At 38.5% G+C, this 18,039-nt stretch overlaps 1 protein-coding gene across 4 annotated transcripts in view; it reads left to right on the plus strand.

The window, feature by feature from the left end:
* Positions 1 to 18,039, plus strand: part of SPATS2L (spermatogenesis associated serine rich 2 like) — a 165,009-nt gene that overhangs the window by 13,643 nt on the left and 133,327 nt on the right. For 3 of the 4 annotated variants that reach the window (XM_007094735.3, XM_042995019.1, XM_015543202.1), the window contains one exon: positions 8,709 to 8,758. The exons of the other annotated variant lie outside the window; for it this stretch is intronic. The gene's annotated coding sequence lies outside the window, so the exon portion shown is untranslated. Of the gene's footprint in view, positions 1 to 8,708; positions 8,759 to 18,039 lie in introns of those variants that run through there. 4 annotated transcript variants of the gene reach the window in all.

The following is an 18,039-nucleotide window of genomic DNA, read 5'->3' on the forward strand; positions in this document are numbered from 1 at the left end:
TAGAATAAATTCTTGTCTCATCTGCACATTCAATTCATATGAACTTGTTTGGTTCAAAGGAATTGCTTTTTCGTACATCATTCAGTTCTCTTTATAGAATCATTGCTCTGAAAATGTACCAGTGGTGTGACAGGAAATCACTCCTTATGTGTCACTTCAACACATCATTATATTCACACCTTCTGGGGTAGACAGTAATCAGGCTGAGGCATGTCCAAACAGTGTGCTGGTGTCTACGTAAATGGCTCCATGACAGTGTCACTTAACATGACCATGACAGGGAATGCACTAACGGCATCATGTCACTAATGGATGTGTTTTCACTAAGTGGAAAATTCTGTATTACTTGAAAAGATTTTTCCCCCTCACACAAGCTCTTTCAGCTTTTATATTAATATTGAATGTCTGTCAAATACACATACGGTGTTTCCCATACTACATTTGGTTGTATTCATATTCAAAATAGTTTTTCTTTTTAAGAGAGAGGGAGTGTGTGCACGCTCTCATGCATGCAGTGGGGGGAGGGGCAAAGAGAGAGGGAGAGAGAGAACCCTCAGCAGGGTCCACGCCTAATGCAGAGCCAGACCTGGGGCTCCATCATGCAACTGTGAGATTATGACCTGAGCCAAAGTCAAGAGTCGGATGCTTGACCAGCTAAGCCACCCAGATGCCCCTCAAAATAGTTTTTTACATGCTCTTTACCTTGGACTCAATGGAAAGAAAAAAAAAATTGAAGGAATACTAGCACTGAATCTATAAGTCAAATCTGGAAGTCTATGGCTTCATAAAAATACTTGTATTTATGTAATACTTCACATTTTACAAAGTACTCTCACACATTTTCTTCTTTGAAATTTTTTTTCTGATTATAAAAACAATTCATACTCCTTGATTTTGGAAAAGATACTAAAATGGATAAAAATAATTAAAAGTCAGCTAAAATTTCACCACTCAGAGATTGTCATTGCTAGCATCTGGTGTGTTTTCCTTCCAGATATGCATGTGTGTGTGGATCTGAGTATTCATGCATGCATACATTTGTGTGTGTGTGTGTGTGTGTGTGTGTGTGTGTGTGTGTGTATGTGTGTTTAAACTAGTCTCCTGGTGGAGCTAGGAAGTTTGTATTGAAGAATCAGTGTGACATAGTAGTTAAAAATGCTTTGGAATCAGACAGTTTGAGATTCCAGTACTGGCCATGCTACTTTATATAGTGACTATAAGTTGCCCAAACTATCAAAATTGTAGTCTCTCTTTCTATAAAATGGGGATGATAATAATAGTATGCATCTAGTTGGTTTATTGTAAGAATTAATAAGGTAATACATGTAAAGTACATAGCATGGTACGTGGCTCATAGTCAATGCTCAGTAAATGTGAGCTGTTATCATTATACAGACCTTCTTGTCTGTTTTCCTCACTTAAATTCTAGGAGAGCAGTTTCCCTTGTCATAAAATATTATTGGAAAAATATTTAGAATAACTGCATACATTTCAATATATGAATATGCCTTAATGTGGTCATTTCCCTATGCTTAGACCATTTCAGTTCTTTGCTATCATAGGCACACCAGCATTAATATCCTTTACGTTATTTTTTTGTGCATAGACAACAGATTCAAAATGAATCACTAATCACATTTTACAGGGAGGTGGGGAAAAAATGAACAGTTCCTTCGTATATACTAAAATACCAGGTTGTATGCTAGGTTTTTTTATAGCAAAATTCTTGTCTGCCTCTTCCACAGCCCCTTTGAGGCAAATCTGTTATCCCCATTTTTCGGATGAGAAAGCTGTGAGGGGAGATAAGTAGTTTGCCCAAGGTCACAAAGACAGTGGTAGTAGAGATGGTATTTGAAGCCAGCTGTCTGATTTCAAAGCTTAAGCTTTTCCATTTTGGCATGCAGTTCATGCCTATCCTTTTAAGGCTGGCGGAATGAATAGTTACCATTGTGCTTTTTACAAACTGTCGCTTTGTACCACGTAAAAGATAGGACACTTGGCTGGAACTCTTGGCTTACTCAATATAGTACCTCTTGTGTGCGTATGTTCTTATATGTTTTGGAATCAAACCTCATTAAAATAAGGTGTTAACTAAAGGAAATAAGACACTGATATGATTGATGAAAGCAAACCTCAGGGAAGAAGACATTTATTTGGTCAATAATACAAAAGTCGGCCGTGTTTTAGTTGTATGGACTGGGCCAGAATTACTTCTCTCCCCAGGAAGCAGGGTATTTCACACAAATCCATGTAGGAATTAACTGATAATAATAGCCAAAGTAAATTGATGGTGTCAAAAGGAATTGTAAGTTTCATTACTTGTATATTAAGGGTTGAAAGGAAAAATCTTTAGCTTTAGCTGTAAGATGATACATCAGGAAAGAGCTATAATATTTGCTAAAGGTATAAGTATAGGTACAGGGGAGACATAGAATATACTGGGATAAACCCCCACAGAATTATTTGGTGAACTGACAAGTTGTCTTTAAAAAGTCAACCATTCGGAACATTTATCTTGGCAGCTCTCAAATCTGACTTACAGCATGTAGTGTGGCAGTCAATTTTGTAGGAAAAATGCATAATTAATATGAAGATCAAGGTGTAGATATTGCCAGTCAGTACCTAACACAGTTTCTTAGAACAAAGGAACAATTGAAGTTGTCTTTTAATAGGGTAATCCTGGTTTGTCATTTTGTAGGTTTCAGTTCTTAGTAAAAATGAACAAAAAAAAAAAAAATCCTAGTAGTAAAATTTCACATTGAAGAGGTACTTTGTTGCAGAGTTTATAACCAACTATTGTCTAGTCAAGGAAGCTATCTTTGGTTTTGAGCTCTTGAATTTTTATAGCCTTTGAGCTTACACATTCTTACCTTAGAATTGTCCCAGTTTCCCTTAAGTCATTTTAGTTCTTGCAAGGGATAAACAATGTTGCCCATAGCCCAATAACTAAAAAAAGTTTGAATCTTGACAGAACATGACTACCAATTTGACCTGATGAGAGTATATCCCCCATGGTGATATCTTAGCTGGGGCGGCCCAACAAGTTAAATCTGGGCTCTGTGTACAGCTAGTGAGGTTTTAACTGTGAACAGAGAATTGGATATGAATCTGCAGATTGGAGTCAAGAGGTGGCTTCATTGCATAGTAGCTGTCTAATCCTGGGCACAGTGCTTTACTGTCTCTGATGCTTGACTCCTTGGGCTCTAAAACAGAGATGATGACTGTTGCACAGGCAAAGGGCATATGGAGGATTAGATGTATTGAGCAAACCATTTGGTTAACTCAAAAATGCTTTTATGATGAGTTTCCAAGTTATTAATTAATGGCCACAGGTCATCCCTCTCAAAGAGAAGCTGATTTACCTTTTAAAATGTTTTCAAATGGGTGCGCCTGGGTGGCTCAGTCGTTTAAGCATCTGACTTTGGCTCAGGTCATGATCTCACGGTTTGTGGGTTTGAGTCCCACTGTCAGGCTCTGTGCTGACAGCTCAGAGCCTGGAACCTGCTTCATATTCTGTGTCTCCCTCTTTCTCTGCCCCTCCCCTGCTCATCCTCTGTTTCTCTCTCTCAAAAATAAGTAAACATTTAAAAAATAATAAAAAATAAAACAGTAAGATTTTGGGGCACCTGGGTGGCTTAGTCGGTTAAGTGTCCGACTTTGGCTCAGGTCATGATCTATGGTTCGTGGGTTCAAGCCCTGCATCAGGCTCTGTGCTGACAGCCAACTGAGCCACCCAGGTGCCCCACAAAACTTTTATATTTGATGCATTATTGTAGCTTTTAATAAAAAAGACTCAAAGGAAAAAACTATCAGGTGGTAAAACATATTCCAAATAGATTGCTTTATAAAAAATTATAGGAAACTCTTTGATTATTAAAGTAATCATTGTTGCTGGAGGTGAAAAGAAAAGAGAACAAGAAATTAAGAATTTAGACACTGGATAGTGTCTATGCAAGCTTTTCAGTAGTCCCTCTTGGTTTTCCCCCCAGCCTTGGTTATGTCCTCGTTAAAGGCACAGAAACTGCTTCTGAGTCTGGCTGTAAGAAAGTAACTCCCAATTCTGGAGCTGTGCTAACTCCCTTTCCCTGGGCTGCTGTGGGCCGACCTCTCTGCCTTTATTGCCTCCCAGTCATGGTGGTCCTTTCTCAGTCCTTTAGAAGGACAGAATTTGATCAGTAGCTGCCCTAGAGCGGAACGTCTGTAGGACTTTTATGAAGGTGTTTCAGGTAATTAATGATTGAAATGTCTCTGTGGCATTCCCCAGCGATGGGAGTGTGTGAGCTGGGTGCTGGACATTTTAGACAAGTCTCATGACCATTTAGCAATAGGGAGCCAACCGAAGGTCCACAGATGCCTGGACACCTTGAACATGCTAGCTGGCAATGGCTCAGCCTGCTTGCTGTACTCATTTTGAAGCAATTTCTAAAATCTATTTCTCAGGGCTCCTGGGTGGCGCAGTCAGTTCAGTGTCCGACTTCAGCTCAGGTCATGATCTCACAGTTCGTGTGTTCTAGCCCCACGTGGGGGTCTGTGCTGACAGCTCAGAGCCTGGAGCCTGCTTCGGATTCTCCCTCTCTCTCTGTCCCTCTCTCTCTCTGCCCCTCCCCCAGTCTTGCTCTCTTTTTCTCTCTCTCTTTCTCAAAAATAAACATTAAAGAAATTTAAATTTATTTCTCTTACACTGGGGATTATTTTGAATTTTCCTCATTTGCTTTGGTACCACATTTTATTCAGCTCATTTCTTCATCAGCTTTTTTTTGAGTGTCTACTCAGTACTAGGCACTGTGAGAGGGAATAAGAAGTAATCAGAGAGTGAAAAGGAGAGAACATTATATAGCTTTGGTGGAAAGCAAGATATGCCTCCAGAGTTGGGAAAAGGGAGAAGTTAAATACATAATGATTTTCTTTTCTTTTCTTTTCTTTTTTTTGCTGTACTTTCTACAATAAATTATACTACATAAAAATCAATACCAATATTCATTTATGTAGCAAACCCCACTGTAATGAAAATTCATGTTGTCTGTGACTGGGGCAAGCATCATTAGAACACAGTTCCAATACAGTGGAAGACTTTGGACAGTCCCTTGGAGGGAGGTGAAATGGGACTTGACCTATATATCAAGCTGTTCATGGATTTGATATTTTTCATTTCCACGTGTCAACAAATACCTGACTTGATATTAAAGCCAGTTAAATCAATATTTCTTCCTGTAGTCAAGGTACGGCAACATATATCCAAAGGCAACATATCCCCAACAGCCATATTTTGTTGAGTACATATATTTTGTCATAAACCTAACTGATTGAACTACTTTCAGCTGAATAGGATGAAAATATCAACATAGCTAGCATTAAAAAAAAAGCCATAAAAAATATCTTGTCCCTCACCCCTCATTTAAGCAGTCCCATACTTTATTTTGCTCACTTTACTCATAAGGAATGACAAAATGGAAAAGATCTTGATTGTGATAGCTGTGGTTTCTCTGTGCTCCATTGGGTCCGCCTTAACCCTTCTCTCAACTCCCATCCCAACCAGAGGATTTCTGAACATAGCATAGTGGCGTGTGCAAGTGAACCCAAGAGTTTTAGATTGTAAGACCCTAATAATTGTGATAGAAAGGAGGGTAGGATGTAAACCCGTTCCTACTTTTCTTCTGAACGTTTAACTATCAGAAGATTTCTGAAAATTACCTGTTAAAAACTCTCAATGTTTCTATAAACAAATGGCTGAAATACAATTTATAAACACCAACAATTTATTTACTGTTATCAGGAAGGCCTTTCTTCCTTGTGTGCTCTGGATGGAAGAGTGATTATCATTCACTGGGCTCCTACTCTGTGCTAAGCAATTACAATATATCTCACCTTTAGTAGGCAACATGGTACTTCAAGGCATGTGTTATTATTTCCATTTTATGTACAAACTTGGTCTGCTGAGTAGCTCATCTGAGGGCACCAAACTAAAAAGGGATTTGAACCCAAGTTTGTGTGATCCCAAAGCCTTTTCACTTTTCATATCAGGCAATTTTCCATAATATATCATGAACTTGAAAAAACTTTTTTTTTTTTCAAAATGTTCAAGTAGCACACGCTCATTATAGGAAGTTTGGAAAGTAGAGGGATTATAAAGAAAAAGGGAAAAAAAAACACCATAATTCTTCACTCAGGAGTAATCACTACTAAATTTCTAATTTTTTTCTTTCCAAGCTTAAGAAAGCTATAATTTATATATCCAAGAGAGTATTGTTCCTCAGAGTTGTCATCTTTGACATTTATGCATGTACTCCAACAATGTTGTCATTGCTTAAAACATTTTTGGAATCTCTTTCAGGGCCAATTTAGGAACCAAATTCTCTGTAGAATGCCATGGACAGGTTACTTTACCTGAAAACCTATCAAAATGATACATTTTTTATATGTTATCTCATTTTTTTGCCACCTAAAATTATATGCTGAAAATATTTAACCATCCTGCAAAGCATACCATCATAGCTTTTTTTTTTTAAGAACGACAAACATCTTGGGGCTCCTGGGTGGCTCAGTCATTTGAGTGTCTGACTCTTAATTTCAGCTTAGGTCATGATCTCACGGTCATGGGATCAAGCCCTGCATCTGGCTCCACACTGAGCGTGGAAACTGCTTAAGATTCTTTTGCTCTCTCCCTCTGCCCCTCTCCCCTGCTCATGCTCACTCTCTCTCTCTAAATAATAATAATAATAATAATAATAATAATAATAATAATAATAATGGAACCGTAAACATCTTGTGTTGACTTCTGTTGTGGTGGGAGGTAGAATTTACCAAAATGCTACTTAAAGGTTGATGGACATTTTGAAGTATGTTTAAAAGTCTTTGCTAAAATTATATCTGTAAATATTTAATAGCTCATTTGACAACTCATATTATTCATTAAATTGTCTCCACAGCAGTGTTTACCTTTTTTAGTTCATAAATAAAGTCAGAAATTGTTTTTATCAAAAGTTTGAAAAGCACATTTTAAAATCAGTCTCTTTTCAATAGAAGTTTTATACTCATGGAATTATTCCCCTCTGAGGAGTTTCTGTGAAAGCAAACATAGTTAAGTGTGATGAACTTATCTTTAAATAAAGTCAGTAGCACCTTGTGTCAAAATAAATGCTTCTTGAAGAAGCAGTCACATGTGCAAACATACATGGTATGCACACACATACATAAAAAAAAAGATTGCTATCAAAGTGGCCATTAGTATACATTAATAAAGTCAAGAAAGTCAAGTAAAGTATCAACAGTTTTCATCTCTTTGGTTTATTGCATACAGCACTTACTTTTAGAAAACAAACCTAACCGTCAGCCCCATTTCACTGGTCTAGTTTCTGCCTTATTTTTCGTAGAGATTCTTATCTTCCCCATCATACTTAGCATGGCACCCTCTTGCCCAGTGTGGGACCCTGGATTTTGGATTGGTGCAAAATTCATTGGAGCCACTCCCAAGGTTCACATTGGGAAGAATGGGCATGTGCTGCTGTCCTCAGGGCTGCAATCTTCCCTGAGATTTCCATGATAGGACTGGATCATGCTCACAGAGCTAATTACAAAATGTTAAGCCAAGCCTTGTGTTAATATCCTGAGCACTGTTCACAGTGCCTGGCATTGTGTTCAGTCAATGTTTGTTGGATGAATGAAGGGTTATAATGTATTCTCTCAAAAATGGACTGTTGGGAGAAAATAAGTCAAATTGAAGGAGAGAATAGAATTGTAAATTAGAATCTCTGAGCTTAAGAACCTCTGGGCTAAGAACTCTGGGCTAAGAATCTCTGGGCTAAGAACTCATTTAAAGATGAAACCCAGTGAGGTCAGCTGACTTGGGGAAGGCCACCAAGAAAGCTAGTGCCAGAGCCAGACACGGCATCCAGTGTCCTGACACCACCCTCTCCTGTCCTTTCTATGCTTCCTTCTTGTTGTCATTCCCCATTTGCTTCGTGAAGGTTTATCTGACTGCAGGGTCAATGACCAGAGCCCTTGAAGTCCCACATGGTACTTAACAGAGCATCAGGTACACAGGGATTTTCAGGGAACACTTGAAGAGATTGTTGACTTAGTGAGTGATTGGTTGGTTGACTTATGACCCTGGCACCTATCTCTGTGCCTAAGTGGTTACTAGCTAAATGGTGAGTTCCCTGGGGTCGGAGAGGAGAATATTATAACAGCAATAATAACAATAGATAACATTTACTTGTAATAAATTAGGCAGAATATCACTATCCAGCTTCAGAGGCCAGATGGTCCTATGTCCCCACCCCACCACTTGCCAGGGATACTTTTACGAAACATGATTTGACCTTTCAGTGCCTCACTTTCTACATCTGCAGAATGCCAGTGATAAGTGTTGAAGAGTTAGCTTATTTGAAGCCCTAGAGAAGTGGTAGGCACTGTCTAAACAAGCCTTAAATGTTGGCTCTTGTACTTGTTAAAATAGCACTGTTGTGTTTTGAATTCATGGTACGAATTACGGCAACTCTGTGAGGAGGGTACTGTTATTATCTCATCTTACAGTTGAGTAAACTGAGACACAGAGAGGTTGCTCTCCCTAGTAGCTCTTAAGTCACAGGTAAGGACCAGTTCCATGTCTGCTTGACTCCACATCCTGTGCTTGGATGTGGATGTGATGGAAATGGGTGGTGTGGCTGCTAAATGTGAGATCTGACCTCCCAAATTTACTTTTTTCCTAGAGCATTCCGAAACGCAGGCTGCTTTCAGGAATATCTCTGTGGATAGTTGGGTAAGTAGAGATGTTCCTTCCCTTCTCCGTGTGCTCCTCCACTGCCCACCACCAGAGGCTTCTGCAGACTCCCAGAAGCCTCCTCACAGCCTTATCAGTCTCTCAGGATCTCGACACCGGTTCTTGTTTATAGATGTGTGGACTAAAGTCACTCATGATGGGGTGCGGGGGAGGGGAAGTGGACCCAAGGCACTCCTACCTCACCTGCATCCCCCTTCTCCACCTCCATTGGCATTTCTGTGGATCTCTTCAGAGTAGTTTCATGCATGTAAAATATTTCAACGCACCAAAGGGTATTTTATAGATGCCCTTGTGATGTAGAAAGGAACTATGGTTAAGAGTGGCGGGCTCTGGAGCTAGACTGCCTAGCTAGCCCTCCTTGCAGTGATCGCTATTTTTGCTGTTGTTGTTGTTGTTGTTGTTGTTGTTGTTGTTGTTGTTGAAGAAGAACTTGCTCCAGTGACTCTAGAAGTCTGACTGGCAATCTTCAGTGCTGACTCAGTGTTGAGTTGGGGTGAAAGGACACAGGCTTCTGAGCCAGACCACATGGCTTTGCATCCTGCTTCGGCTGCCTAGTGATGGTTATGTCTTTGTGTGTTACCTGCTTCTCTGAGTCTCAGTTTCCTCCTCTCTGAGATGGGGATAATTATATACATCTTGCAGAGTTGTTGGGATAGTTCTAGCTCATGTATGTAATGTGAGCTATATAAGATTGACACTTAATTAAAAGGTAATTATTATGGTTATCAGTCACTGGTATTTTAATGGGTTCATGAAAAGTGTTTGCTGTACAGGAAGCATGTTGTTATTTTTGATTCATCATGCTTTACCTGAATTTTTATTTTCCCCCCAGCAGTCTTGCTCGTTTAAGTTAATTTGCTTAGCAAGCTGTTGTGAAAAGATCATCACTGGTCCAGACAACTGTCAAATGATTGTAGATTCTAAACTGAGGTAGTCCAAATGAATGAGGTCTTATTGCACCTGAATATTTCCATGAATATTAATCTGAACTTGATTCTTTTTCTATAACTCTGAAATTTCAGTATTAAGGTGACTGTAACTTTTTGAAAAGAGCCATTAACATTGGTGGGAGTTGGTGGTTTTCCATGAGTGGAATAGAATACTTTTACTTCCTCATATTTGAAATCTGAATCACCATGGAAAACACTTTGTTTATAGTTGTTCAAAGAGAATTATTATGGAAACTATTGGCTCTCTCTTTCTCTCACTCTGTTGCGCACACACACGCACGCACACATGTTCACACATACACACACTGCTTAGTTTTTCTTTGGGTTAGGCAACTGAAGAGTTACTATGTAAATTCTGGCAGCCTTCTCCCTATCAGACAAGCAAGGGCACAATCAATTACTGTTTTCTTGGAACATACCAAATAATCAGAAACTCTGATTATTTTGCTGGAAGGCAACAAACAGCTTGATGGAAAGATATACCAATTGAAAACAATTTTGATCATATTTTTGTCAGGAGAATGAGATGCCTCCAGCTGTCTGTCACTATTCATATTAGAGGTAGAAAGCAGGAATGTTTCGGCCTGCAAAAGATTACTCTAATCGCATGTTGGGACACTACTTTTACTGGCTGCTTATCCCAGAACAGTGACATTGGACATCCATTCTGTAACTCGCCTCGCCAGTTGGTCGTAGTCTCAAACATATGTCACATGAGCACACTTAAGGAATTTTCTAATTACAGTTCACAGGCTTTTCTTTTATCTTTTTATGCTTGCTCTGCAGACATCAATGATTGAAATGATTTCTCCCTCAGTATAATCCTATTGCCAGCAGTTACAAAAGAGTAGGAAGATGGCAAATGAAGCCCACAATAACTGAAGAGGTGTCCGAATTCAATTAGGAAGAGGCTCTCCCATGTGGACACATAAGCCATATAAATCCATTTTAATTGTGAGCTTGTGGTATTTATCTGGTCGTGTTTATTTTGGATGCAAGTGCCAAAGCTGGATATAGACCAGAACTCCAGATCTTTGAGCTCTGATGACTAATTTGGGTATCCATTGAATCCCTTAATTCATTTCTTAATTACTTCTCCCAGAGTTAGAGTTGCTTGGTTACAGTCATTTTCACAAAATTTTCATAAATCAAAACAAGTGTACATAGATTTCCCCGCCCTCCTATTGGTTCACACATTTTGCTCTTGTCTTAGAGAACTACTCTTGGTGTTATCAAAATAATCACAAGGCCAACAGTGACAACAACAAAATGAATAAATGTGTTGCCAAGCAGCATAGTAGGGTCTGGACTGAGACACCGGGAGGCTTGGTTTGGATGACTAACTCAACTACTTACAGCCATGGACATTGGTCAGGTTACTTTCCTCTCTGTGTCTCAGCTTCCTTTTGTAATTGGGACCTATTACATAGGGTTATGTACCTATCTCATAGAGTTGTTTTGAGGATTAAAATAGCATTGTATATGAACTAATATGCAGAAAGTACCTGGTGCTACAGCAAATGTTAGTTACTGTGTTTATGATCAATAAGACAATGGGATACTGATGAGCAGGACGATTTTGCTAGTGCCGCAATATTGTCATCTAAGCGTGCCCCGTTTACGCACTCAATTTGGAGATCATTCATGATAGTTATGAAACATTGGAGATTCTAAAGTTGGAATTCATCTCTTACTTGTATTTGTATTCCTCAGTTTGACTATAGAATTAATATTTTTGGCTTTTCATGTTTGATCAATATGAGTGTTAACTTGAACCCTTTTGGTGCAAAATTGCTTTAAAATTTGAATGAACTTTTTGTAGATATAATGTTTGCCCTCATTAAAGTGAAAAATGTGATTATAATATATTAAAAAATATATATATGAGGGGGGTGGGTATTGAGGGAATTGGCCTCAATAAATTCATTGGAAATTTTCGAACTATTTTTTAACAGAGTTAAATGTATTTAATATTGTGGTTCAAACCTAACGAATGTGCAGGAGTGAAAATCCAGGGAAAGATAAATCTAGTAATTTAATGAGCTTTCATCATGGCTACGGAAGAATTAGTTGATATTAAAATTGATTGCCAAGAGATGCACTAGAATTACCTTCCCTTAGGTGTATTTTGTTTTTGGGTTTTGTTTATAAGCTGCAGTAATCTCTATTTTCTTTTCTTTTTTTTTAAGTAGAAGTTTCAAAAAAATAAAATATAAGTTTCAGGTGTACAGTTTATAATTTGACATCTGTGTACACCACAAAGTGACCAACACAACAAGACTAGTTTACAGGTCATCACCATACAGTTGGCCCTCATCATCATTTCACCCACCGCAGTTTCCTTCCTCTCTGGTAACCACTTGTCTATTATCTGTATCTGGGAGTGCGTTTTTGGTCTGTTTTGTTTTTTTCTTCTGTTTTTTGTTTTGTTTTGTTTTGTTTTTTTAGTTTCCACATATGAGTGAAGTCATATGACATTTCTCTTTCTCCATCTGACTTGTTTTGCTTAGCATCATAACCTCAAGGTCCATCCATGTTGTTGTGGATGGCAAGATTTCATTCTTTTTATGGCTGAATAGCATTCCATTGTGTAAATTGACCACATCTTTTTTTATCCATTCATTCGCAGACACATAAGTTGTTTTTATATCTTGACTATTGTAAATAATGCTGCAGTGAATATAAAGGTGCATATTATCTTTTTGAATTAGTATTTATGTATTCTTTGGATAAATACCCAGAAGTGGAATAGCTGGGTCATATGATAGTTCTATTTAATTTTTTGAAGAACCTCCATGCTATTTTCTACGGTGGCTCTACCAATTTACAATCCTACCAACAGTATGCAAGCGTTCCCTTTTCTCTACATCCTCTCCAACACTTGTTGTTTTTTGTCTTTTTGATAATTACCATTCTAACAGGTATTAAGTGATATCTCATTGTGGTATTGAAATGCATTTCCCTGATAATTAGTGATATTGAGCATCTTTTCATGTACCTCTTGGCTATATGGATGTCTTTTTTTGGAGAAATCTCTATTCAGATCCCCATTTTGTAATAGAGTTTGGTTTTTTCTTGTTGTTGAGTTATATAAGTTCATCATGTATTTTGGATATTAACCCCTTATTGGATATATGGTTTGCAAATACCTTCTCCCACTCAGTATGTTGCCTTTTCGTTTAGACAATGGTTTCCTTTGCTGTGCAGAAGCTTTTTACTCTGATGTAGTCCCATTTATTTTTGCTTTTGTTTCCATTGCCTTTGGAGTCAGGTTCACAAAGGTGTCATGGAACTTACCATGTGTGTTTTCTTTTAGGATTTTATGGTTTCAGGTACTACATTCAAGTCTTTAATCCATTTTGAATTAATTTTTGTGTATGGTTTAAGACAGTAATCTGGTTTCACTCTTTTGAATGTGACTGTCCAGTTTTCCCAAAACCATTTATTGAAGAGACTGTCCTTTATTCATTGTATGTTCTTGGCTCCTTCATCATAAATGAATTGTCTGTATATGTGCAGGTTTATTTCTGGTCTCTCAATTCTGTCCCATCTTTCTGTCTGTTTTTTGTACCAATGCCATACTGTTTTGGTGACTGTAGTTTTTGTAGTATAGTTTGAAATCAGGGACTTTGATTAGGGTTTTTAACTATGTTAGGACTCGGCAGTTTCACTTGTGCACAGATGCATGTGCATGAATATATGTATTCTAGAGACATGTATACCCATGAGCATCCAGAGGCAGGTGTAATATGTCCCTAGTAGCATTCCTTGTATTCATCTCAAATTAGAAACATCCAAAATACCTCTCAGTAGCAGAATGGCTGAATAAACTGCAGATGTGATTGTAAGATAGAAAGCTACACATCAGTAAAAAAGAATACACTAGAGCTATACACATTAACACAGATATATCTTACAGACAGGATGTTGAAAGGAAGAATATACAAAAGCATATATAACAATCTTATTCTATTTATATGAAGTGTGAAAACAGAAGAAACTAAACTCTGTTGCTAAGGGGTACATACATAAGTGGCTAAAACTATAAAGAGAAACAAGGAATTTATTACTGAAAGAATTAGGATAGTGGTTACCTCTTTGAGGAGGGTGTGCTAGGGAAGAGAAAGGACCTGGAGGGCTTGCAAGGTCCTAACAAGGTCCTGTTTTTTTACTGGTCTGGTAGTTACAATATACAGCACATTGCATCAAACATTAATGTTTTATGTGCTTTTCCGGTTGTGAGTTATAGTTCATAATCTTAAAAGTTTTTTTTTAAATGCAAAATAACTTCATTTGTGGTCTGAGTTGGTTTGTCCCTTGTCCTGCATAGTTTTAGGCCTAGAGATTCCTGTGATTATAAGGTGCTCTAGAAATAAACTATTGCTTTGTTTCATGGCAAAGTGGCCTCCAAGTGGAATATACACCCTGGGGAGCTCTTGAGAAGAATCATTTGGGTGGAAAAGAAATTGATTAGAACTTTCATTTAGATTCATTTTGCTTTCATGAAACATTATGATAACTGATGGTGACTGTACTGACACTGGCATCGTCCCTGGGCCCACATGTCAGGTGATCAGTTATCACCTGGAGAGAGGGAGGTGAGGCCACCCCCTTCACAGTGACTTCCCTGCTGGTTCCTCTACTTGGGTTATTTTGTGAAATATATCATGCCGCTTTAACTGGAGTTGCAAATTCTATATTTTAGTTTTAACAAACCCTCACAAACTAACACACTCTTTAAAAGATTCTATAAAGAATTTCCATAAATGGAAGACAGTTTTCATATTGCAGGCAACAAGAAAATGACCGAGTTGAGCATGAACTCTGTCAGCCACATTACAAAGTGATGACTGTGACCATCTAATCAGATCTTCTAAGAATCTAGCCACGAAAATTATAAATTACTTGGGAGACATGTGGATTTATGTTCACTGTGGTTAATTGATCCTTAACCTTGTCCTGTGTATATTTGCCTTGAGATAATCATGATTAGCAAAATCTGTCCTTTTCTATTTTGTTCATGTTTATAAGGTATATAACATGTTAATATAATAATATATGTGTATGAATTATAAATAAACAACCGCACATATTTGAAGATACATGTTGAAAACATCTTGAACACCACTGCCGTGTAGTTCAAAGGACATTTCCTGCTAATAGTTAAAATATGTAGAAGATGGTAAGCTTGCTACCCAAAAGGAGGCACCTCTCAGGCCTGATGGTTTTTTAAATGTTTATTTACTTATCTTTGAGAGAGACCGCATGTAAGCAGGGGTGGGGCAGAGAGAGGGAGTCAGAGAATCCAAAGCAAGCTCCATGCTGTTAGCACAAAGCCTGAAGCGGGGCTCAAACCCGCGAACTGTGAGATCATGACCTGAGCCAAAGTCGGATGTTCAACCGACTGAGCCATCCAGGCGCCCGAGCCCTAATGTTTTTTTGTTGGCAAATATCAACACCAAGGCAATACCCTATATATTTTACTTTATTAAAACTTTTCTCAAGCCTGAGTTGGAGTTGGAGTTGGAGTAGAAGAGCTCAGAATAGTTCCATTTTTCTATTTTGCTTGTATTCTTTGTATAAACCTAACCTTTTTTCTTTTTCATTTTAAGTTTATTTATTTTGAGAGACAGAGAGATTGGAGGAGACGGAGAGGGAGAATCCCAGACAGCCTCCATGCTGTCAGCGTGCAGCCTGATGTGGGGCCCAAACTCACGAACGGTGAGATCATGACCTGGGACGAAACCAAGAGTCAGATACTTAACCAACTGAGCCACCCAGGAGCCCCTAAACATATCCTTTTAATTAGGGTCTGGTATGTTAAGAAAAAAGTTGATTACCATCCAGTAGGCATTCCCATAGCATAAGTGATAGAAAGTGCTAGATGGCATGTAAGTCATGGGTTGCAATGGGAAGGGCACTGCCAGCAGTCAGGAGACATGGGTTCTAAGCCTGGTTCTGCCTCTTGCCAGCAGCCAGGCCCCACAGCATGTAGGTGCTACCCTCTCTGAGCTGCATTGCCTTTTCTCTATCATGAGGGTGATAATAGCAGCCCTTCTCCAACCCTTACAGAGATCATGTATGAGAGCATCTGTAAAATGTAGAGTTTCCTACAAATGTGACCAATTATGATCATGTCTCTTATACTTCTCTTTTAATGAAATGTAACTTTTTATTAAAGTGCTGATGTCCTTAACCTACAAGATTCTTTGATTGGAAGCTACAGAGACTGACTGACTAGCTTAAACAAAATTCCCAATTATTTTAATATTGTTTATTGGAAGTATCCTGGGGTGTCTCACAGACTTGAAGGAAGGGAGGAACCATGAAACTGCATGAAGGGCCGCGACCAGGGAAGCTCTGGTAATCACAACATAGGGTTCTATGTCCCTCTTCTCTAAGATATTGTTAGTGTGACCAAGCACTGATGTCCTCTGTTCTCTGTTTCATGCTTCCAGGTTTGAGGCCCTTGGAAGAGAGAATCTAATTCATCCAATTTTGGTTGACTGACCACTTTTGACCAGTCATCCTTGGGTGACGGGACAGCATCACCTAGTATAGACAGCATTCCCAGGAGGTCTAGTCTCATATGCCCTGGGCCATCTCAGAAAATCAGGGATCCCTGGAGCCCCTGGGTGGTTCAGTTAGTTAAGCATCCAACTCTTGATTTCAGCTCAGGTCATGATCTCACAGTCCTGAGAGATGGAACCCCACGTCAGGCTCCATGCTGATAGTGTAGAGAGCCTGGTTGGGTTTCTTATTCTCTGTCCCTACCCTGCTTGTGTGCATGCATGCTCTCTCTCTCAAAATAAATAAACTTAAAATTTTTTTCAAAAAAAAAGAAAATCAGGGATCCCAGTGAGCTTCCACCTACAACTGGTAGTAGTGTTTCAATAATTGCTGATGACTCAATTTTCTTTAAGGAATTTACATAAAAAGAATCAAGTATAAGTATGAAATTATATATGAGCGATTTCTTCAACAAATGTCAACACACCTGATTGAGCCTGCGCTGCTTCTCTTGTTCTTCTTTGGGTGGACACTGACCTTGAACTCACTTTCATTGACGTAGTAATTGCTGTGTAGGTCCCAAGGGCCATCCTTCTGCTTAGGCTGCTTCTCTAGGGTTTGACTCCGTGTCTGCCTTTAGCTACTGCTTGACCTCTTGTTAGAAACAAGGTATTAAATCCACCTTATCATTCCTAATGCCTATATTCTCTTCACTGACTGCCTGACTTGCCCTGAAATTTTATGCCAAAGCGGAAAGATGGTAAGAAAGGGGCACAGGATCTGTGTGCTGTCAGCAACTCATCACACTATTGAAGGACCTTAACTTTTTTCTCTTGGGGACCTATTAAAATATATTTGAATACATCACAGCCATTCTTAAACAGGATGTTTATAGCCATTCCTCACACCAAACCAGTATTTCATAAGTACCATTTGTTCTGCCAGAGCTTAAGCAACTATTTGTAATATTTCAAGAATGGAAATGATAAAAATATATGCCCGAAAAACTGATGAATATCTTCCAAAACAAGTTAAACATCACTTTCAAACATTGCCCTGATAGGTCCTAAATTGAGTATTGTCCCATTTGCACCATTTACTATAAACCTATAAAGAGTTCCAAGATTCTTTGTTTTTCAAGCACATATATACATCTGAAATCACCAGGGTTTTTATTGTTAGTACACAGTGACGTGGTCCTTCTGTAAAAAAATATTTCTTTCTTAAGAAGAGAAAGTGTACCACTAAGAAAGAGAGACATTAATAGCAATCACCATTTTACTTAGCCTCCATTTTCCAAAATGCTGAGTTACAACATAATCTGTAGTTCATTTTTTTTACCAACTCTCAATACATTACCAACCAAGTGCCTCATGCTGGTTAGAGGGATGATTTATTATTCATCATATTTTAAGTGCTGAGCCATGAAATGTTAAACTTGTATTGGCAGCTGCTGTCCAAAAGTTTGCAGGTGTCCTGTCTAATGCTTTGAAAGTCCAGCATTAGCAATAAATCACAGCATACATAATTTTTCAATAAAGTAATGGAAAAGATTGTTGTATTCTGGTTCCTCTAAGCTTTGGTATTTGGAAGTTACTTACATGGGAAATTCAAGTCAAGGGGTAAAACATTCTCAGGCTTTAACCCTTGAACTTTGAGTCAGCCATAGTCAATAGCAAAAGCATCTTGGTAGCTTTGTTCTCCTAACCCTGAGATCTCTTGGCTCTGGGAACTGACAAAGTGCCAAGTATAGGCCTAATTGCATTCCTTGTTACTGAGGAAAAAAAAAATCTCAAAGGA

This window comes from Panthera tigris, chromosome C1 (genome assembly GCF_018350195.1).
Source record: "Panthera tigris isolate Pti1 chromosome C1, P.tigris_Pti1_mat1.1, whole genome shotgun sequence".
NCBI lineage: Eukaryota > Metazoa > Chordata > Mammalia > Carnivora > Felidae > Panthera > Panthera tigris.